General features: G+C 43.0%; 1 protein-coding gene across 2 annotated transcripts in view; it reads right to left on the bottom strand.

The window, feature by feature from the left end:
• LOC105010624 (leucine zipper putative tumor suppressor 2 homolog) overlaps positions 1 to 19,061 on the bottom strand; it is a 50,850-nt gene that overhangs the window by 9,719 nt on the left and 22,070 nt on the right. Inside the window, exon 2 of one of the 2 annotated variants that reach the window (XM_010870053.5) lies at positions 17,826 to 17,952. The gene's annotated coding sequence lies outside the window, so the exon portion shown is untranslated. Of the gene's footprint in view, positions 1 to 12,899; positions 13,150 to 17,825; positions 17,953 to 19,061 lie in introns of those variants that run through there. The other variant, XM_010870054.5, reaches the window with a different exon arrangement.

The following is a 19,061-nucleotide window of genomic DNA, read 5'->3' as shown; positions in this document are numbered from 1 at the left end:
CAGTTAAAGTTCACAGTTGAAAGACACGGCCCGTCCCTTCTCGTTCAACACAGCAAGGAAAATATCCGATTTTACGGAGACAGAGAGAATGTGGTGGAGTGTGTGCTCGTGAGGTGTGTGGAGAAAGTCCAACTGTGAGGGTGTGTTTCCTGGGGGACAGAGAGGACATATTGTATTTAGCCTGCTGTGCTTTGCTTAAAGCTGCCTGGCCAAGTGGAATAATATAACCCATCTATGACAGCACACAGCATGACAGAGCTAGCGAAGACAAACCAGCAGGGACAAACACACACACGTACACACACACACCCCACTTCAAAGCCCAATCCTGCCTAAGGCTTGTAGGCAGGACACCCGTAAACTCAATGCCAAATGAAATCAGTGTTTTTCTCTAGGAGACAATGTGTGCCTAGTAAATGAGTGCAGGAACACAGGTCATTTCCAGCCAACAGTGAGAGAGACAATGGGGAGAAGATAGAAAGGAAACAGGTGGAGAAATGAGGACAGGAAGAGAGGAAACAGAAAGGAATTGGAGATTCCAAGATCTATTGATTTCGGGGTTGATATAGAAAAAGGACTACAGCTGCAAGCAGCATTGTTCATGTTTGGAACAACCTACCACCTTAGGACACCAGTTGACTGTATTTTACCTAACATTGAAATTCCACTTCAGTATTACTCTTGTATAATGAAATCTACTTTATAAAAATAGTTTTATAAATGTAATACCTTTTTAGTTCTATAAATGACAGAACAGCATGTAAACATATAAGAGCAAGGATGAGGAACTGTGTTGCTTGGTGACAGTGGCTTAGTATGTGCAGGAAGCATCTGCAAGATGAATAAAAACCTGGAGTAAATAATAGAACTGACATTTAACTTTGCTAAGAATTTTTAATTGGTGCGTGGTTTGCTATATGAATTTCAATATATTTTGATACAAATTCAATTAACGATGCAGCCCTAATGAGTAGTGTCAACAACAATAATAACAACAGTATCTAATGCTGTTCACTCCCTAGCATCTCCATGGTGTGTGTCAAGAAGTTGACCACTTCCATTCCCAGGCCAAAATGATCACGCATCACCTCCTCTTTTCACATTCATCTCCCCACCCTCGCCTGTTCTTACCACACCACAAACCCAGCCAAAGTCGACTTAGGGATAATGGCATTACAGGACCCTCCAGGAAGGGAGGTGACCCCTCCCCCAGCCCTAACCCCCGTGACCCCAGCAGGAGTGGGCCGTAGCTGGGCAGACTCCCACCTCTGTCCCCCTGACCTCCGAGGCCCTGGTTTTGTTTCCGCAACTCAGGGATACAAATTCACAGCGCCCCTTTCCCTCTGATGTTGTTCACTGCTTGCTTCTAAAGTTATTGAAGTCCGTCGCTTGCACGCAACTCTTCCCTCCTCCCACACACACACCCACATTCTAGAACAAATTCCCCCCTATGCTTCACTAGTTCTATGCCATGCAAAAATAAACCTCCCCACCTCCTCTTGAAAAAAATGCTGACAAAGTGGGTTTGCTTTTGGAACTCTGCTTTAGATGCAATGAGGCTAGCTAGCAGATGGTGATTTGGAAGCATGACACAAACCCTGGATAAAACATCAAAGTGTATTATTCTCTGGAAAATTATGTAAAACTAGCTTTAACAGATTTGTCATGCATGATAATGGCTTTCCAGAAAACCATTTAAACGGTAAATGGCACTACACTTACATCATCTTTATGAACGCATGAATCCAGGGCATGCAGTTAATGACAGCACACTGCACTTTATTACTGGACGACATGTCCAGGGCACATCACTCCATTCTTATTCAGAAAACAGGTTGGCTGTCACAGAGTTCTTTTTGATTGACGCGTTGCTCTCGTTTAGTTTATAAACATCGACACATCCAATATCTCATGTCACCATTTAAGGCAAATAGGGATTCCAATGTTTCACCATAATTCTGGAATAATCTCCAAAACCGTTTTGGAGGAACTGGTGCTTTTGGAGGAATAGGATATTTCTGATGGTTGTTTGAGGCTCCATTTTGTATTTGTTTGTTTTCTATGACTGTGCATCATACAGCATACATTTTTATTTAAATATTCATACTAAATTGTTTTGTAAATGGAAATGCTGAAGAATCAGTGTGTGTTTCTTGCCCATGCGTTTACTGATTTGTGACACGTCACCAAAACCAAACACATTTTCAAAGTGTTTTTGCAGAAGTCCCACTCTTTAAATAACCAAAGACAGTTTGTGAGGTGATCCAACTCTATTCCCTTGCTTTAAAGTGCTTCTCTCATCTGAAAGGCGACTGAAGAGATATGACAGAGGAACAAGACTCCAGATTCCTTTGTTTTTGTAATGTCTCCCTAATGAGACCGATGGGAAGTGTCTAGACAAAGCCTTCACCTTTACTCAGATAGGATCCGTGACTGGGAAGTATAATCCTGTTATGATAAGTCAGTTAACAACGCCAGGGTCTCCAATGGGAGGAAAGGATTATTCCGGATATCTGAGTCACCTCTGAATTCTCAGAGAATCTGAAAGAAGTTCAGGAATGTCTATGCTTCTCCAGAGAAAGAATGATGGGAGGGAAGGCCAGATAATCCAATCAAAAAGAGTAGCAGAGATCCAAAATATCTTGAGAATGAAAGCACTCGTTGTTTGGTTAGTGTTTGGTGTGCACACAGGCACATACGGAGAGAGTTGATCTCAATCAAGATTGTTTCTTGCACATTTCCTGTATTTGTACACACACACACACACACACATAAATACACACACACACACACACAAACATACACATTTATACACACACACACACTTACACACACACACACACATATATATATACACACCTACATACATACACACACGTATTTATGTGTGTATATGTATGTGTGTATGTATATACATATTGTAATGTGTTAATCATCTTTGAAAATTTCAAAAAGTATGTGAAAACAGGACAGGTTAATGCCAAAATACAGGAAACACCAATTCAGTGTCTCAATAAGGCTTTGAGCTACCACCGACTGCTGGAACATACGTTTACAGGAGCTCTTTTGGAGGTAAGCATATGCATTTTCAGACACACACACACAGTGAGTGACTCACTGGCTGCCTGATTGCTACAACGGAACAAATATATACTGTTCTTTAATTCTTTAACAATGAGAGCTCTCCTTTCAAAACAGGTTGAAACAGATACTGTTCTTTAAGTCTTTAACAATGGGAGCTCTCCTTTCAAGATGGGTTGAAACAGATACTGTTCTTTAAATCTTTAATATTGAGAGCTCTCCTTTCAAGATGGGTTGAAACAGATACTGTTCTATAAGTCCAAAAATGAAAGCTCTCCTTTCAAGATTGGTTGAAACAGATACTGTTCTTTAACATTGAGAACTCTCCTTTCAAGACGGGTTGAGAAAAATACTGTTCTTTAACAATGAGAGCTCTCCTTTCAAGACGGGTTGAAACAGATACTGTTCTTTAACTCTTTAACAATGAGTGCTCTCCTTTCAAGACGGGTTGAAACAGATACTGTTCTTTAACTCTTTAACAATGAGTGCTCTCCTTTCAAGCCTGTCGAAAAGATTGATGGTTATTGCCCTTACATTCCTACAAATCTGTCTGCTGTCTCTGTCACCTTTCCTCTTATGGCTTTCAGAGCTGTAGCATGTGTCTCTGTGTGTGTAAATACCTGTGTGTGTCCACTCCTTCCTCCTTATCACTAGCCTGGCTGCTGTGTTTTTTTTCTGTGACTAGTTTGAAGTACTTTACTTAGTAAATACTAGTGCAGTCCAAAACAACACAGTAACAAACAACAATAACCACAATTCATTTTGCATTGTGCAACAGACAAAGAAGGAGGATAAGTTAACACAACACAACGCTGGGAGTGAGACGGCAGCTCTACGACACAACTGATAATAAGCATTCTTGTGTAAGTATAGGTTATCTACATAGAAGAACTGAACTACTAAAATTATTTTCGGACAGTTTCCTAAATGAAAAAACATTTTGAACCACACATGCCAGCAGCTTCAATAGTCATGTAATGTAATAAAAAAACAAAACAACATAGACATACTTTTTTGTAAAGCCTATACCGTATATTGGGCTACATGATTTCACTAAAAGTCAATGTAGTTGACATACTGTACCATGGGAAGAACCGACCTAAAAGACTGAGAAGTAAAAAATATCTGCCAATCCCCTTATCAATTAGAGTGCACATATTTATATATATCCCTCATACGCAAATTCAAATGCAGTGTCAGCATAACCACCCTCTGCTTCTTGTGGAACAGGCTCGGGCCTTCCTCCCCACTCTGGAATGGGATCTAGTATCTCCACAGATTCTAACTATAATCAACCACAAAGGCTGTCAAAGCTCTTTGAAGAAATCTAATCCTGGCATTCATCAAATGTCCGGCCCACCGGTCCTGTCCCTTTCATTCACACGTTACCAAATTGGACTGATAGAAATTGCTAGCTGCACCATGGGGTGGTGACTTTATGATGATTTGGTTCTGGGGGTGTTGAGACTGAAGCTGATGGCAGTCTGGTAGGTAAAGATTGTCTTCAAAGCAGCTAACTACTAGCTAGCCCGTAGCCACTAACTGGCCACCTACTACGTAGCATAGCCAAGCCAGCCAGGAAACCCGAGGGGTAACGTCGGATCACGATTTCATAACTGTCTATTTAATCATCAGGCTCCTTAGTCTGTCATGCTGACGGTCGTCCTAGCATATGGGTGCAAATCCATATTTTTTCGGTCTGAACTAGTCTAGTTAAATAGACAAGGGAAAACAAAGATAACATGATGATGCAAGCAGATCTGAGTGGAGGTTAAGGTTGGAGAAAGGGCCCTGTGTGTTCTGGGGGGATCTCTTTGAGAAGTGGTATGCACACAAACCAAAAATCTGTGTCATTATTTCATAAAGTTCTCCTGCAATACATCAAATAAAAACTAAAAACCCTAATAGAAGATTACTTTAATAATCTAATGGAAACCGAATTGACAGCAAAAACAATAAATGATCATCACTGCCCACTTCACTAAACAGAGAACACACAGCTACAGAACACTGCCTGTAGAACACCAACATTGGCCATTTTGCTTTTGCTTTAACAGCCAACATGTTTCTGTTGCAGACTCAAGTTTCTCTCTGTTTGGATCGGTTGCCACGGCATCAGAGGCCTACACGCTTCATGCCAGGAAGGAGATCGGGAGGGAGGGGTAGTGAAGAGAGGTACGAAAGAAAAAAAGAAAGAAAGAGGGAAAAGAATGTCTGAAAGGGAGAGCAAAAGACAGAAGGAAAGAAGATACCAGGAATAGGTGAAAGAAGAGTGAATGAGTGAGTCACTGACAGAGGGCAGGTTGGCTCCTTAGCATCTCAAAGCATCTGGGTTTCATTATGGCTGGCGCATGCACGCACGGACACGCACGCACACCCGTTGGGGGTTGAGGAACAGAGGAACTTGCAGTAATCCGCTGAAGTGGATGCAGTCGGAGACGTCAATTAAACTGAAGGAGAAGACGAACACAGGGACAACATGGGACGGTAGCGGTCACTCACATCAGGAGTGTATATGTCTTTGTCTACGGTGGCACAATCAGGGAGTACACAGGCACAGTGCGAGCGCGCGCACGCACGCACGCACGCACGCACGCACGCACGCACGCACGCACGCACGCACGCACACACACGCACGCACGCACGCACGCACACACACACACACACACACACACACACACACACACACACACACACACACACACACACACACACACACACACACACACACACACACACACACACACACACACACACACACACACACACACACACACACACACACACACACACACACACACACACACACACACACACACACACACACACACACACACACACGACAGGTGGAGTTCACAGTGTGGTCATAATTGGAGTGCTGTAATGTTACCAATGTGTAACAGTGGTCTGTAGCATTGATCATGATTGTGGCTATATAGACTGATTCATCAGGTCTTGGTCAATCAAATCCTTACAGGGACTGATTCGTCAGTTCTCGGATGGTCTTCATTATCTTAATTGGGATTGATTCATCAGGTTTTTACTGGTCAGTCATAATCTCTACAGGGATTGATTAATCCAGTTTTGGATGGTCTTCATAATCCTTACAGGGACTGATTCATGTGGTTTTGGATGGTCAATCATTATCTTTACAGGGATTGATTAATCCAGTCTTGGATGGTCTTCATAATCCTTAGAAGGACTGATTCAAAAGGCCTTGGCTGGTTATTATACTGCATACAGGGATAAATACATCAAGTTTAAAATGGTCATCATAGTCCTTAAAGCCTGGGCATGTTTCGGCATTTTCATTTACTGAATTAGTTTAGAATGTGTGAAAACAAATGTGTTTGAAGTCATACTTCCTCAAATTGCATTAAATCAAGAAACTCCCAAAGTGTTGGAAAACACAATGGGACAGTAAAGGGCGATGGCCAGAGATCTGGCAACCCAATCCCAAAGAAAAAAAGCTGATTGTAGCCAAACAAACAAGGAAAACACCAAACTAAGAAAATCTATTATTAAAGCTATAAGCTACAGAATGCCAAACAATATTCTTAACTAACTAACTAACATCATCCGTTTCAATTACATAAGGTGTTGTCATCATTTCGCTACTGCTAATATTTAAGACCGTGTTCATGTAGGTAATGTCTGGAACAAAACCGACCCAATTCGCCACCAAATCCATTCATGCGCCGTTGCGATTGGGAAGCACGTCCTCATAAAAACTAAGCATGCCCAGACCTTTACAGGGACTGATTCATTAGATCTTGTCCCTGCCTGCTAACTCCCTGCTAGAATTATAGAGGAAGGATGTATTCAATTAAAGAGCAAAATAAGTAGAGGAACAATGCCGGGTGTAATACAGAGGGAAATAAATATGGTGCTCCATTAGGAGACGCTCCAGTATCAAAACCTTATCAGAAACATGGGGTCACCATGTCACTGGGCTGCCCTCCAGGTCTGCCCAGTGGAGCTTCTGCTAATTCATCCATTCTATGCTATTTAAGACGTGGGTGTGGGAAGAATGTACACACTAGGAAACAGCTTTGGGGCGGATGAGGTCTACAGACGGTTGGCCCTCAGTCCACTGGCCTGGCTTGGGAATGCGGACGGAAGGCATTGGAAGTATGTGAGGGGAAAATGGCTCTCGCGTCCCGGGGCCAGTCCAACATTGCAGAATTCCAACTGGAATTTCCAACCACGAACGGTTATTTAGCAGTGGCCGGCGGTCAGACGGACAGACGGACAGACGGACGTGTGTATGTTATGTGGGTTGCGGCTGGCGGTCAGACAGACATGGGGATAATGTGAATACCGGTTGTGGTGGTGTTGGTGTGTGGGCAGACGCGGCACCACTCTGCCGGCCGGCTCCTGTCCATCGGACAACCCCAAAACGACCATGTGACATCAGCCATAGATACTGGCCCCCTGCAGTAGAACATCTGATAGGCGTATGTTTCCTGCAATAAGTTGGTATTGGTCTGTAAAATCACACCAGATTGACCCTAAAGTTTGACAGTTGTTGAAGTGGGCAAATGATCTATAAATAACTTGAAAACTGGCCAACGGCGGTGATTACAGTGATCAGACAGCTGGTTAATGACTGGGACTCCACGGGTCAGGTGCTCCAACCCACACATGAGTTTCTTACCATTTTTCTGGATTTTATTCTTTTACATTTCTCATTGCTCTCACACACAATGCAAATGCAAAGTAAATTTTTGCTAAATAATAAACACGACAGTCTAAACCTCTGAATCATGTCAAACGCGATTAAAACATTTGGCCACAGTTGAAACTAACTGCTCCCTTTAATGTGAACCTCTTCAGCATGTTTACAAAATGTCTTTGCACAATGGTTCAATCAGCAATCAGTCCTTATTCATTCCTAAAACAGGTCACCTTTGAGTAGCTACTTCAAGAATGGACCAAGAAAATGGACAGGAAGAGGGGTTCAGACACGTTGTGGTGGAGTAGCTCAGTGGAAAACAAATAACTACGGTTTTGAATGAAACTTATATTACAATTATTCACCATGTTGTCACTCATGATCTTCCCATGAAAGAGGTTGCGAAGTATGTCTAGCCCAATGTCAGTACATTGACTATGATATCAACAGTACAAATATTCAAGATTAACAGTAGGTATGTTACAATGCTACACCATACTGTATTACTACGCAGTATGCAGTAGGTATACTGATAGTTGTAATTAGTGTTTCTATTATATCTCATCGAAATAACTCGTTAATGAGATAAGTTGTTTAATTTAATGCAACAAGTTGATTTTGTGTCATGAATTTAATGTTTAGTGAGTCTTTTCCATAAAAAGTAAATTGTTTAATTATTTACTGCTTTACCTAGTTTGTATCCAAAAGAATGGGGGGGGGAATGACCATTTATAATTTGTTTTATTTTATTGTTTGGGAAAATAAATAATTCCCACAGCGTACTGTGCTTATCCATACCACTATAGATCATCCTGGGTGTCCTAGAGCAAAACCAACACCATATTCAGTTTCCACAGAATATATAACATATTTCCATTATTGTTTAGCTCTACCTGGTAATTTTTGAGGAATCTATTTGTAAGTGCACCTGGTGAGGGTGATTTGCACTGGCTCCTTGGCTTAGCTTTGGGTTAATACAGTAGCATTTCTTGTGGGTGTCTCACTGCAAAACTAAACACAACCACGTGTTTCAGACAAGTCCACTGTATTGTATTCTGTTTAAGATGATTCCCTTCAGGGACAAATGTTGTATTGACTTTTACAACCACTCCTGATTGTTCTGACAATGAATGCCAAGGAAAGAGAAAAAGAGACCGACACTTCTCCCTCTTTCCCATCCCTCCTGCAGGTTTTTTTCTATAGTATAACTGAGGGCTATTGTTCCAGAGTTAAAGACAACAATCACACTCTAAATACAACCCCATTCTAGCATGAACCAGAGGGGGCAGAAAGTGGATGGGTAAGCCCAATGAAAGCCGCCTGGGACAGGGGAGGGAATAAAAACCACAGCCAGGCTTCACCAGGAGAAACTAGGCCACAAATCACAAAGATTCAAAATGTCTCCTGTTTATGCTCAGCAAGACGTCAAGAAGTCAAGACTTCAACAAAAGGCTTCAGTTAGGATATTGAGACAGTTGAACAGTAATTCAATTATTCATTACAACATTCCTCATTGCTGACTTCAAGCAGAATGCATAGTTGGTAACATCAGACAAACGTGCAGGTGTGTGCAACACACACACACACACACACACACACACACACACACACACACACACACACACACACACACACACACACACACACACACACACACACACACACACACACACACACACACACACACACACACACACACACACACACACACACACACACACACACACACACAGCAGTGCGGTCTCATTCAACCTGGGCCAGACAGTGTGTATCTCAGGATAACATGATCTATAATTCACAATTAACTCATCATGGAGGGAAAGCATCTGAGAGAGTGGGCTGAAAGTGTAAAAGAGATTAAACAACACACAGTCACACTCACACGCCTACTAACACACCAACTTACACACACCTACTCACGCTCACACACACAAAACTCCCGCTCACACACACACAAAACTCCCACACACACACACTAGCTGTGAGAGCGACAGAGACAGAGAGGTGGATGGAGGGGGAACAGTGGTGTGGAAAACACTGATTCAGCGCAGTGAGCCGAGACCAACCCTACTATAATGAGCCCTCCATTTAAGCTTGTCTTTCTTACGCTATTCTTTCTTCATCCCCCACTCTTGCTCTTCCTCTCTACTCTTCCTCAATCAGAAGTTTTTCTATAAAGACCTGGCTCAAGGGTCAAGCAGAACAGAACGAATGGAAAAGAACAGACAGACAGACAGACAGACAGAGAGAGAGAGAGAGACCGAGAGAGAGACAGAGAGAGAGAGACATCTCCCATGGTTACATAGCAGTGTGACTGATGATAACCTGTGGACTGACCTGAAGGTTGTTGCTATGCCACATCTCCCATGGTTACAGTACATAGCAGTGTGAGTGATGATAACCTGTGGACAGACCTGAAGCGACCCTTGACTCAACAATCCAAAAGTCTCTCTCCCTACAACTCCCTCTTTACCCTTCTCTGTTTCGGCCCTCTGCTTCATTCCATTCAAAGGCCTTAATGGTGGCATGGGAAACATTGTCAAAGCAAGAGAGAAATAGGCAGCTTTTTCTTTTTAAGTAGAGAATCTGACATTCCAAGTAAACATTACCAACAGAGAAAGGTCTCCAAAAGGTCAAGGCATTTCAAATGTTATATTATTAGCTATGTATATACAGTATATAACAAAGTCATAGAAAAAAATAAAAAAATAAATACTGATTATGTTTACAATGTTTTTTGTGCTACACTTGTTTGCCTTCTCTAGTGGCAACGGCTCACAAATCTTTCTGCAAGGATTGCACATTGCAGCATTTCACCATCAGATGTTGGCCAGGATCAGTTCATCAATGTTTCATTTGTTTTCAAATTCTTTGTGAATCTGTGCGATCTGTGGGAAATACTTGTCTCTAAATGTAGTCATACATACAACTCTCTCTTACAAACACACACACACAAAATGAAAGAAAGTGTGAGTCAACTTTGGGTCAATGTGGAAAGAGTTACGAGACCTGCAACATGTGACACACATTTACCTCATCCGTTTTGTTCCAAAGTCTATGAGGTAATATGAGGTAACCATCCATTCTACCTCTACCACTGTCCCCTGTCCCCCTAAGCCTGTCTAACTCTCTACCACTGTCCCCTGTCCCCCTAAGCCTGTCTAACTCTCTACCACTGTCCCCTGTCCCCCAACCCTGTCTAACTCTCTACCACTGTCCCCTGTCCCCCTAAGCCTGTCTAACTCTCTACCACTGTCCCCTGTCCCCCAACCCTGTCTAACTCTCTACCACTGTCCCCTGTCCCCCTAAGCCTGTCTAACTCTCTACCACTGTCCCCTGTCCCCCTAAGCCTGTCTAACTCTCTACCACTGTCCCCTGTCCCCCTAAGCCTGTCTAACTCTCTACCACTGTCCCCTGTCCCCCAACCCTGTCTAACTCTCTACCACTGTCCCCTGTCCCCCTAAGCCTGTCTAACTCTCTACCACTGTCCCCTGTCCCCCTAAGCCTGTCTAACTCTCTACCACTGTCCCCTGTCCCCCTAACCCTGTCTAACTCTCTACCACTGTCCCCTGTCCCCCTAAGCCTGTCTAACTCTCTACCACTGTCCCCTGTCCCCCCAACCCTGTCTAACTCTCTACCACTGTCCCGTCCCCCTAAGCCTGTCTAACTCTCTACCACTGTCCCCTGTCCCCCTAACCCTGTCTAACTCTCTACCACTGTCCCCTGTCCCCCCAACCCTGTCTAACTCTCTACCACTGTCCCCTGTCCCCCTAAGCCTGTCTAACTCTCTACCACTGTCCCCTGTCCCCCTAAGCCTGTCTAACTCTCTACCACTGTCCCCTGTCCCCCCAACCCTGTCTAACTCTCTACCACTGTCCCCTGTCCCCCTAAGCCTGTCTAACTCTCTACCACTGTCCCCCTGTCCCCCTAAGCCTGTCTAACTCTCTACCACTGTCCCTGACAATTTAGAGTGTAGACATGATGCATAACAACACAAAGAAATACAAATGTTCTGGTGATGAAAAAACAGGCCATTACAGAAAGAAGACTAAACAGAACTGACTTCACTGTTACTTGGCTGTAGTCTCTCATCAAGGAAAACAGTTTGTTAATGTTTTACTGACTTACTGGGGACCTTCCTTGTCCCCACTAGGAAAAAGCATAGTTACATCTTAGGGGTTAGTTTAGGGTTAGGTGCAAGTAAATGTAACAAGAAAATGTTAGATTTAGGTTTAAGGTTAAGTTTAGGTTTTTGTAGATGTGGCTTAGGGTTAGGAAAAATATTGTGTCCCCACCAGGATTCCTGAAATAAAATATTGTGTTGGTTTGTTTGAGATTATGCATTAATATTCCTCACATACTATTTAGTTATTAATTCCATCTGTGTATGCCAGGCTTTCTTCTATGTGTGAATGTGTGTGTATGTATTTGCGGACACACTGAATAACTCACTGTTCCTGGCCAGTTGCCTGGGAATAACAGTTTCAAACCAGCTAAAAACCAGAGGAACAACAGACCAATGACAGCTAACTTAAAGATAGCCCATAAGTAGATTGCTGAATATGAATAGTCCAGTAATTATAATACACAACCCCAAAAGAACAACACTCACCATTAACCCAAAATACTAAGTCCCATCTCCACAAAACCCAGCCAAACCTCAAACCCCCCAACCAACCCTTTAAACCACTCCACACACCATCTCTCACTTGAGAATCACCCCCACACATACCAGAGTTCCCAGATTAAACTACAAAACGCCTCCCAGATTAACCCCAAACACCTCACTGGGGTCACTTCAGACTGCCCCCCCCCCCATTAAATTCCAGTATGAACTGCCCTGGGGTCATCAGACTTTTAATGGTGCATTTGGCTACAGAAACCAGGCTTGTTGTAGCATTCCTGGAGTTGCTTCCTGCCCTGTGTTTTAGATAAAGTTAGCAGCAGGCTAGGAGCTCTCCCTCACAACCCTTCCATTGGCCGAACTTCAACAACCGCGTTTCACCTCTCTAAAGAGAGAAAAAGTCCAGTGTTCTCGGAGCATACATGCAGCCGTGCGACCATCCACACGCCAACACGGTGTTACTATGATCCTGCAACATTGGCGTGCTCTCGCACACATAAACACACAAAACACACTCACCCCAGTGAAAAGTCTGCATCGTTTTTGGCTGGTCTCTGTCTCTCCTCATGAAAAGCTCTCCAATCCCAGTTTGCTGACTCAAAACCTCCTGGTTCTCTCTCCTCCCTCCCTCGCTCTCCACTCCTCTAACTTTCCAATCCGTCTGCGCGTTGCTCCTCTGTCTGGTACACTTCAGCCCACTGTGAGGAGGTGTGAATGGAAGCCCTCTTTCCTTCTCCTCGTCAAGCTTCTCTCCCCTCTTTCCCTCAACTCTGCTTTCCTTCCTTCCTTGGTATCTTTCTTAGCACCGCCTCCTCCCCTGGCCTCCCCTCCCTTCTCTCACTTTGTTTGCCGGCCCCCCTGCCTCTCACACAGAACACACACAAATTCAGCTTACTTCTGCTTCTCTCCTCTCTTTTTTGAGCACACACACATCCCCCAACATCCTTCCTCCATTTAATCCTGTCTCATGCTTCTGCATGCTCTTTCTCTCGTTCCATCTTTCTCTCTCTTTCAACTCACTCGTTCAATTCAAAGGGCCTTATTGGCAAGGTACACATTTCTTTACATTGCCTTAGCAAGTAGCCAAACAAAAAAAAATCTGAAATTACAACTTTACTTAATATATATATGCACACACACACAGTCTTCAGTGTCTCTCAGTGTTCCTCTGAAAGTTTAAGATGTAGGGCAGGGACACTAGAATATCCATTTGAACAGCTTTAACTGGTTTAGTTCCTGGTGAGAAACACTGTCCCAGACCAGGCTGTGGTAACCATAGCTGATCCGGTAACTGGATTGTCCCCCAGTAAGGAGATGGTGCTTAAACCCCCTGCAGCCGGGGAACTCAACATACCATCAGCTACTCTGAAAAGACCTTCAAACCACTAGCTTTTGTTGTCGTGCTCTTGTTCATTCGCTCTCTCTGTCTGCAAGTTTCCATGTACGTATGCATGTATGTATGTATGTATGTATGTATGTATGTATGTATGTATGTATATATGTATGTGTGTGTGTATGTGTCAGACCTATGGGACTACCATTCCAATTGCTGCCCTGCATAACATATTAATACCACAACTTTTTATGATCAAACCTGTTGTCATTTTGGACTACTGCAGTTGCAACATAGTAATACCACTGACGTTTATCAAAGCTGTTCTCATTTGGCATCGATATCAGGTGCAACAAAGAGAAAGAGAGAGAATAAGAGATGTGAACTTGATTAACCCTGAGGAAGGGGCTCAGAGTTACAACACACACAGCTGTGTAGAACTACCATCTGAGTGGAACTACAGCAAACTGACTGCATCAGTGGACACTGTATTATAGTGTGTTTGTATGTGTACTTGTGTGTTCAGCACCGGCCTCTGTAAGACCAACTAGTTTTATAGCTTTAAACTGCCATGGAATTTGACAGAACAATGGTGACAGAGAGAGTCGGTCTAGTCCGTATTCTTCCAATGAAGGCAGTTCATGTATCCCACCATTTCTGCCTCCATCGTCCTCTCTGTCCCCCTTCTCTCTTTCCAGACAGTGTTTCCCCAATGAAGTAACGTGCCTCCCTCTCCTGCTCCTCATGAAGGTATTGTTAAAAGTACAGGAGTGAGGTGGGAGTGTACTGAACTAACCTCGACTCTGTGACTTGGCACATTCCTACTGCTAGCATTAACAACCTCTCAGCACCAAAAATAGACACAAGATGGAAAGTTGTGGTCAGTGTGTCTGGTGTGTGTGTCATTGGGAGTTTCCATGTTAGCAGGTAAAATCCTCATCAGTAAGGAACAAGGGGACGAGAGGCAGGGGAGAGATGGATGGAGAATGGAGGGGAGATGTGAGAGATAGGGGTTGGGAACAAAGACAGACATACAAAGACAGAGAGACAGACAGAAAGAGAAAAACAGAGACAGACAGACAGAAAGAGAAAGGCAGAGACAAATAGAAAGATGGACAGAGAAAGACAGAGACAGACAGACAGGAGGAGAAAAACAGAGACAGACAGAGAGACTGTCTTTCTCTTTCTGTCTGTCTCTCTGTCTGTCTCTCTCTGTCTTTCTCTGTCCATCTTTCTGTTTGTCTCTGTCTTTCTCTATCTGTCTGAGACAAACAGAAAGATGGACAGAGAAAGACAGAGACAGACAGACAGGAGGAGAAAAACAGAGACAAAGAAAGACAGGCAGACAGAGACAGACAGACAGACAGACACAGGGCAATACAAAGAAGCACATTGCAAATCACTCAGACACACAACTCCCCATTAAAAGTGGATTTACGAGACGGAGCTAAAACCTAACACGCGTCTACCATTAAACACAGACACAGGCGTGCACACACACACAAACACATATATATACACTCAAACATACACACACACACACACAAACACATATATATACACTCAAACATACACACACACACAAACACATATATATACACTCAAACATACACACACACACACACACACACATATATACACTCAAACATACACACACACACACACACACACACATATATACACTCAAACATACACACACACACACACACACACACACACACATAAACATAAAATAAATCTCTTTAGGTGTATGGTGCGTTTACTCTGCCCATTAACTTCATTAAGTGATGGATGAAGAGAGATACGGAAACAGAGAGGGAGAGAGAGAGAGAGAGAGGGATTTGGTGAGAGGTTGACTATTATTCTGATGCCTGGGCACAGTGAGGGAAGGGGCCAGCTGGACTGGGGAGAGATGGAGAGAGAGATGCAAGGGAGAGCAGGGGAGGTTAAACCTGGTAACGAAAACAGAGGAAAGCAGCTGTGTAGACCACACACCCCTATCACCATACAAACTGGAGCCGCAGGGTTAAAGCTACAGAAAGCCCAAGCCCTCCCTGAGTGCTGGCATTAAGACAGTTCCCATGGCAATAACGCACAGGGTTTGTCCCAAAACAAAGTACACAAATAAACACTGATGTACACTACCTAAACGTAATGATCATGTGATTATTTTTGCGCGATCATGTGATCATGTGATTGCAAAGATACTTTATATTGAAACTGGGGTCAAATTGATCTCTATCATAATCTAATGAGCACAGCAGTATTCTTTTTAAGGCAAAATAGTTATTACTTTCTCATTGCTTTCACAGACAATGACAATGCTAAGCTTATTTGGTCCAACCAGTAAACACAAATTCCTACAAAACCCACAAAACTCAGTGGCGTAAATCACATCAAACAGAATTCAAACATTTTGGTCACAGCTAAGACAAACCACTCTCACGAAGATGAACTATAATTTTAGATTAAATGTGTGCCACAGTTACTGCCTATGTTGTCAATCATGGGCTTTTGAGGAGAGACACTGGGTATCAGGTCAAGCCCCATGTCAATATGTCAATAGTAATAATGGTATAAATAGTAAGAATATTCAAGAATGACAATAGGTGAGTTACAATGCAATACCTTACTGCTTTGTTTTTTTTAAGTGATTTGTTAGCTTGGTCTATATTCTCTGTATATAAAGCATTTGTGAAGGACAAAACTGAAAAGGGTCAAATATATTGTCGTACATACAATACATATACTTTGAACAAACTGCCCATACAGATAAGAAGGTTAACCTTGCTAAGATACATTGATGGTTGTAGATGGTTTTTATTGGGCCATTATGTAAGGACTGAAAAAACTTTTCATTCGATAAGTTGTCTCTTTTGATGCAAGTACTTTGTTTTGTGTCATGTATTTAATGTGTTTTTTAGTTCATTTAGAAACAAAATGTGTAATTCTGGCCAACAGCGTTTTCAGTTTAAGACAAAAGTACTCAAGCAATCAAGACAGTAATGCAATGGGCCCTGTCATAAAAACCTCCGCACCACCTGGAATTCCAGGGGCAGGAGAATGGAAGCGGGGCAGGATCAGGTGACCATGACGACATGATCCCGCCCACGCCGTATGAACAGGTCAGCAGTTGAAACTGATGGTTTACCAATAACCTTTGACAGTCAGACACGTCTGTTGAGGGTGAGCACAGAAACGTGGTCATAAGATAGAAGTTGAAAGACCCAGGTGGGCCGAATGTGATCTGGATCTTCAGCTCTGAGGAGATCTGCGGTGATTATCCACAGATTCACGGGTCGTATAAAAGAATCCCTCTCACGTTTCTACTCCCTTGTAATGTCGCCTCAACCCCCTCCTCTCCCATGCAGTGACACAAGGCCAACCACCACCCTTGATCCTTAATCCCTGGGTCCCACAGCTGTCACACACTCTAAATGTGTATGTGTGTGTGTGTGTGTGTGTGTGCGCGTGTGTGTTTCTGACTAAACATTTTACCAATGGGGACTTTTCTCCTGTTCACAATTTGAAAAAGGCAAATTGTTTGCTTAAATTTCGGGGTTACAGCATAACAATTGAGGTTAGAATAAGGGTTTGTCATCACCCTTTAGGTTTAGGGTTAGGCATTAAGGTTAGGTTAAGTGAATACATTTTAGGTTATTAAAGTTAAGGTTAGGTTGAGGTTAAGTTGGGCAATCAACTGTTGTGTCCCCATTAAGATAGCTAAGGAAACGTGTGTGTGTGTGTGTGTGTGTGTGTGTGTGTGTGTATGTATGTATGTATGTGTGTGTGTGTGACAAGCCACAGTGGGTCAGTTTCAGTCCAGCGGCTGACATAAACGCAGAACATTCATCATTGTCCAGGGCCTCCCAGAGACACAGAGGGGGAGGGAGATAGACAGAGATAGATTGCAAGAAAGAGAGAGGTGAAAGAAATGCAGATGGACGAGAAATGAGAGAGAGGAAAAAAGAAAGCGTGAGAATCACATGCTTCCTGACATGGACCACTGGAGTCCAGACTCTAGACTTCCAAGACCTCGATAAAATGGTCAACCAACATGCTCGATTCCCAGGTCTATTGAAAGAGAATGCAACATGAATCCCTGGCCGTACCTGCTAGTGAGTCCCAGTGTTCTCCTGGTTCTCTGGGGGAGACAGGAACAGAACAGGGCCCTCTCATCCCCAAGACCCAGCTCCTTCCCGGTCCTACTCTCCTCCACTACAGCCCCTACCCTGGAGTCTTGAAAGTGGGAGAAAACGAAATGATGAGTTAGTGCAATCACAGAACAGCAAATACCAGTTAAAAGCAATTTATTTCCATTACACATACTTTAGCAGTCATTCTTATTTGTATTTGGTGACAGAAGCAACTAGGGTTAAAAGCTACTTTTTGGAGAAAAAAAAATCACCTTGTTGGCTTGGGGATTCGAACAAGTTCCAGGTCAGTTACTTGCCCAATGTTCTAACCATGAGACCACCATTCGCTCCTTTTCTTTACCATTCCTTTCCGATTAAACTGAAAAGGTTATGCTGTTTCCTAAAACCGTTATGGAGTTTTAGGAAACAGTGGCGACCTCTATAGAGTAGAGGTCGCCACTGCCCCCTGCTGGTAACTAAAGTAAACCGACACAGCTACCTAAATATTTCCATGACAATTCAAACAAGCACAAACACGTTTACTTAGTTATCTAAATTGGTCGCCAAAGTTGATTGCCCACTTATCAGACGCTCTAACCACTAGGCCCCCTCGCTTCTCCATCACATGGTGGGTACTGGATCCCCTTAATACCTGGTTAACCACCAAAGACAATAAAATAAAAAGAGGACGGTCGACCCCGGCTTTGATAATACATGCATTTTTTATTTCTCATAGTTATTTGGGATTAGTAGGACCTGATAAGTAAAATATCTAAGCATGGCGCATGACAACTGTCCTCTAATAAGGACAATAGGTTTAAGTTAAGCAGAATGAAGTACATGGTGCAGGAAGCCTAAAACATGTCCTCATATGCAAACACAGGGTCTCTGTTAAGATGCAGTCCACATCAGATTTCTGGCCACTAGTTGTAAAAGTGGTGCTCTGGTATGAAAAAGGTTTCCAAAAATGGTGTAATACTTGTGCCCCATGTCATCAAAACCAGCCACTTTCAAACTTGGGATTTCATAGCTAAATAAAAAAACGTATTATACATGCAGCTCAAAATGGGTTTAAACAATTATTTTGCTAATCACAATCACAAGTCACAGACAGCACTTTAACCTAGCCCTAAAACACTAACCGCTAATGCATAACACTAACCCTAACCCTAACCCTAGTACAAACCCTAACCCTAGTGTAAACCCTAAAAC

This window comes from Esox lucius, chromosome 6, assembly GCF_011004845.1.
Source record: "Esox lucius isolate fEsoLuc1 chromosome 6, fEsoLuc1.pri, whole genome shotgun sequence".
Lineage (NCBI taxonomy): Eukaryota > Metazoa > Chordata > Actinopteri > Esociformes > Esocidae > Esox > Esox lucius.
The sequence above is the reverse complement of the archived record's forward strand: the minus strand, read 5'-3'. Positions and strand labels throughout refer to the sequence as shown.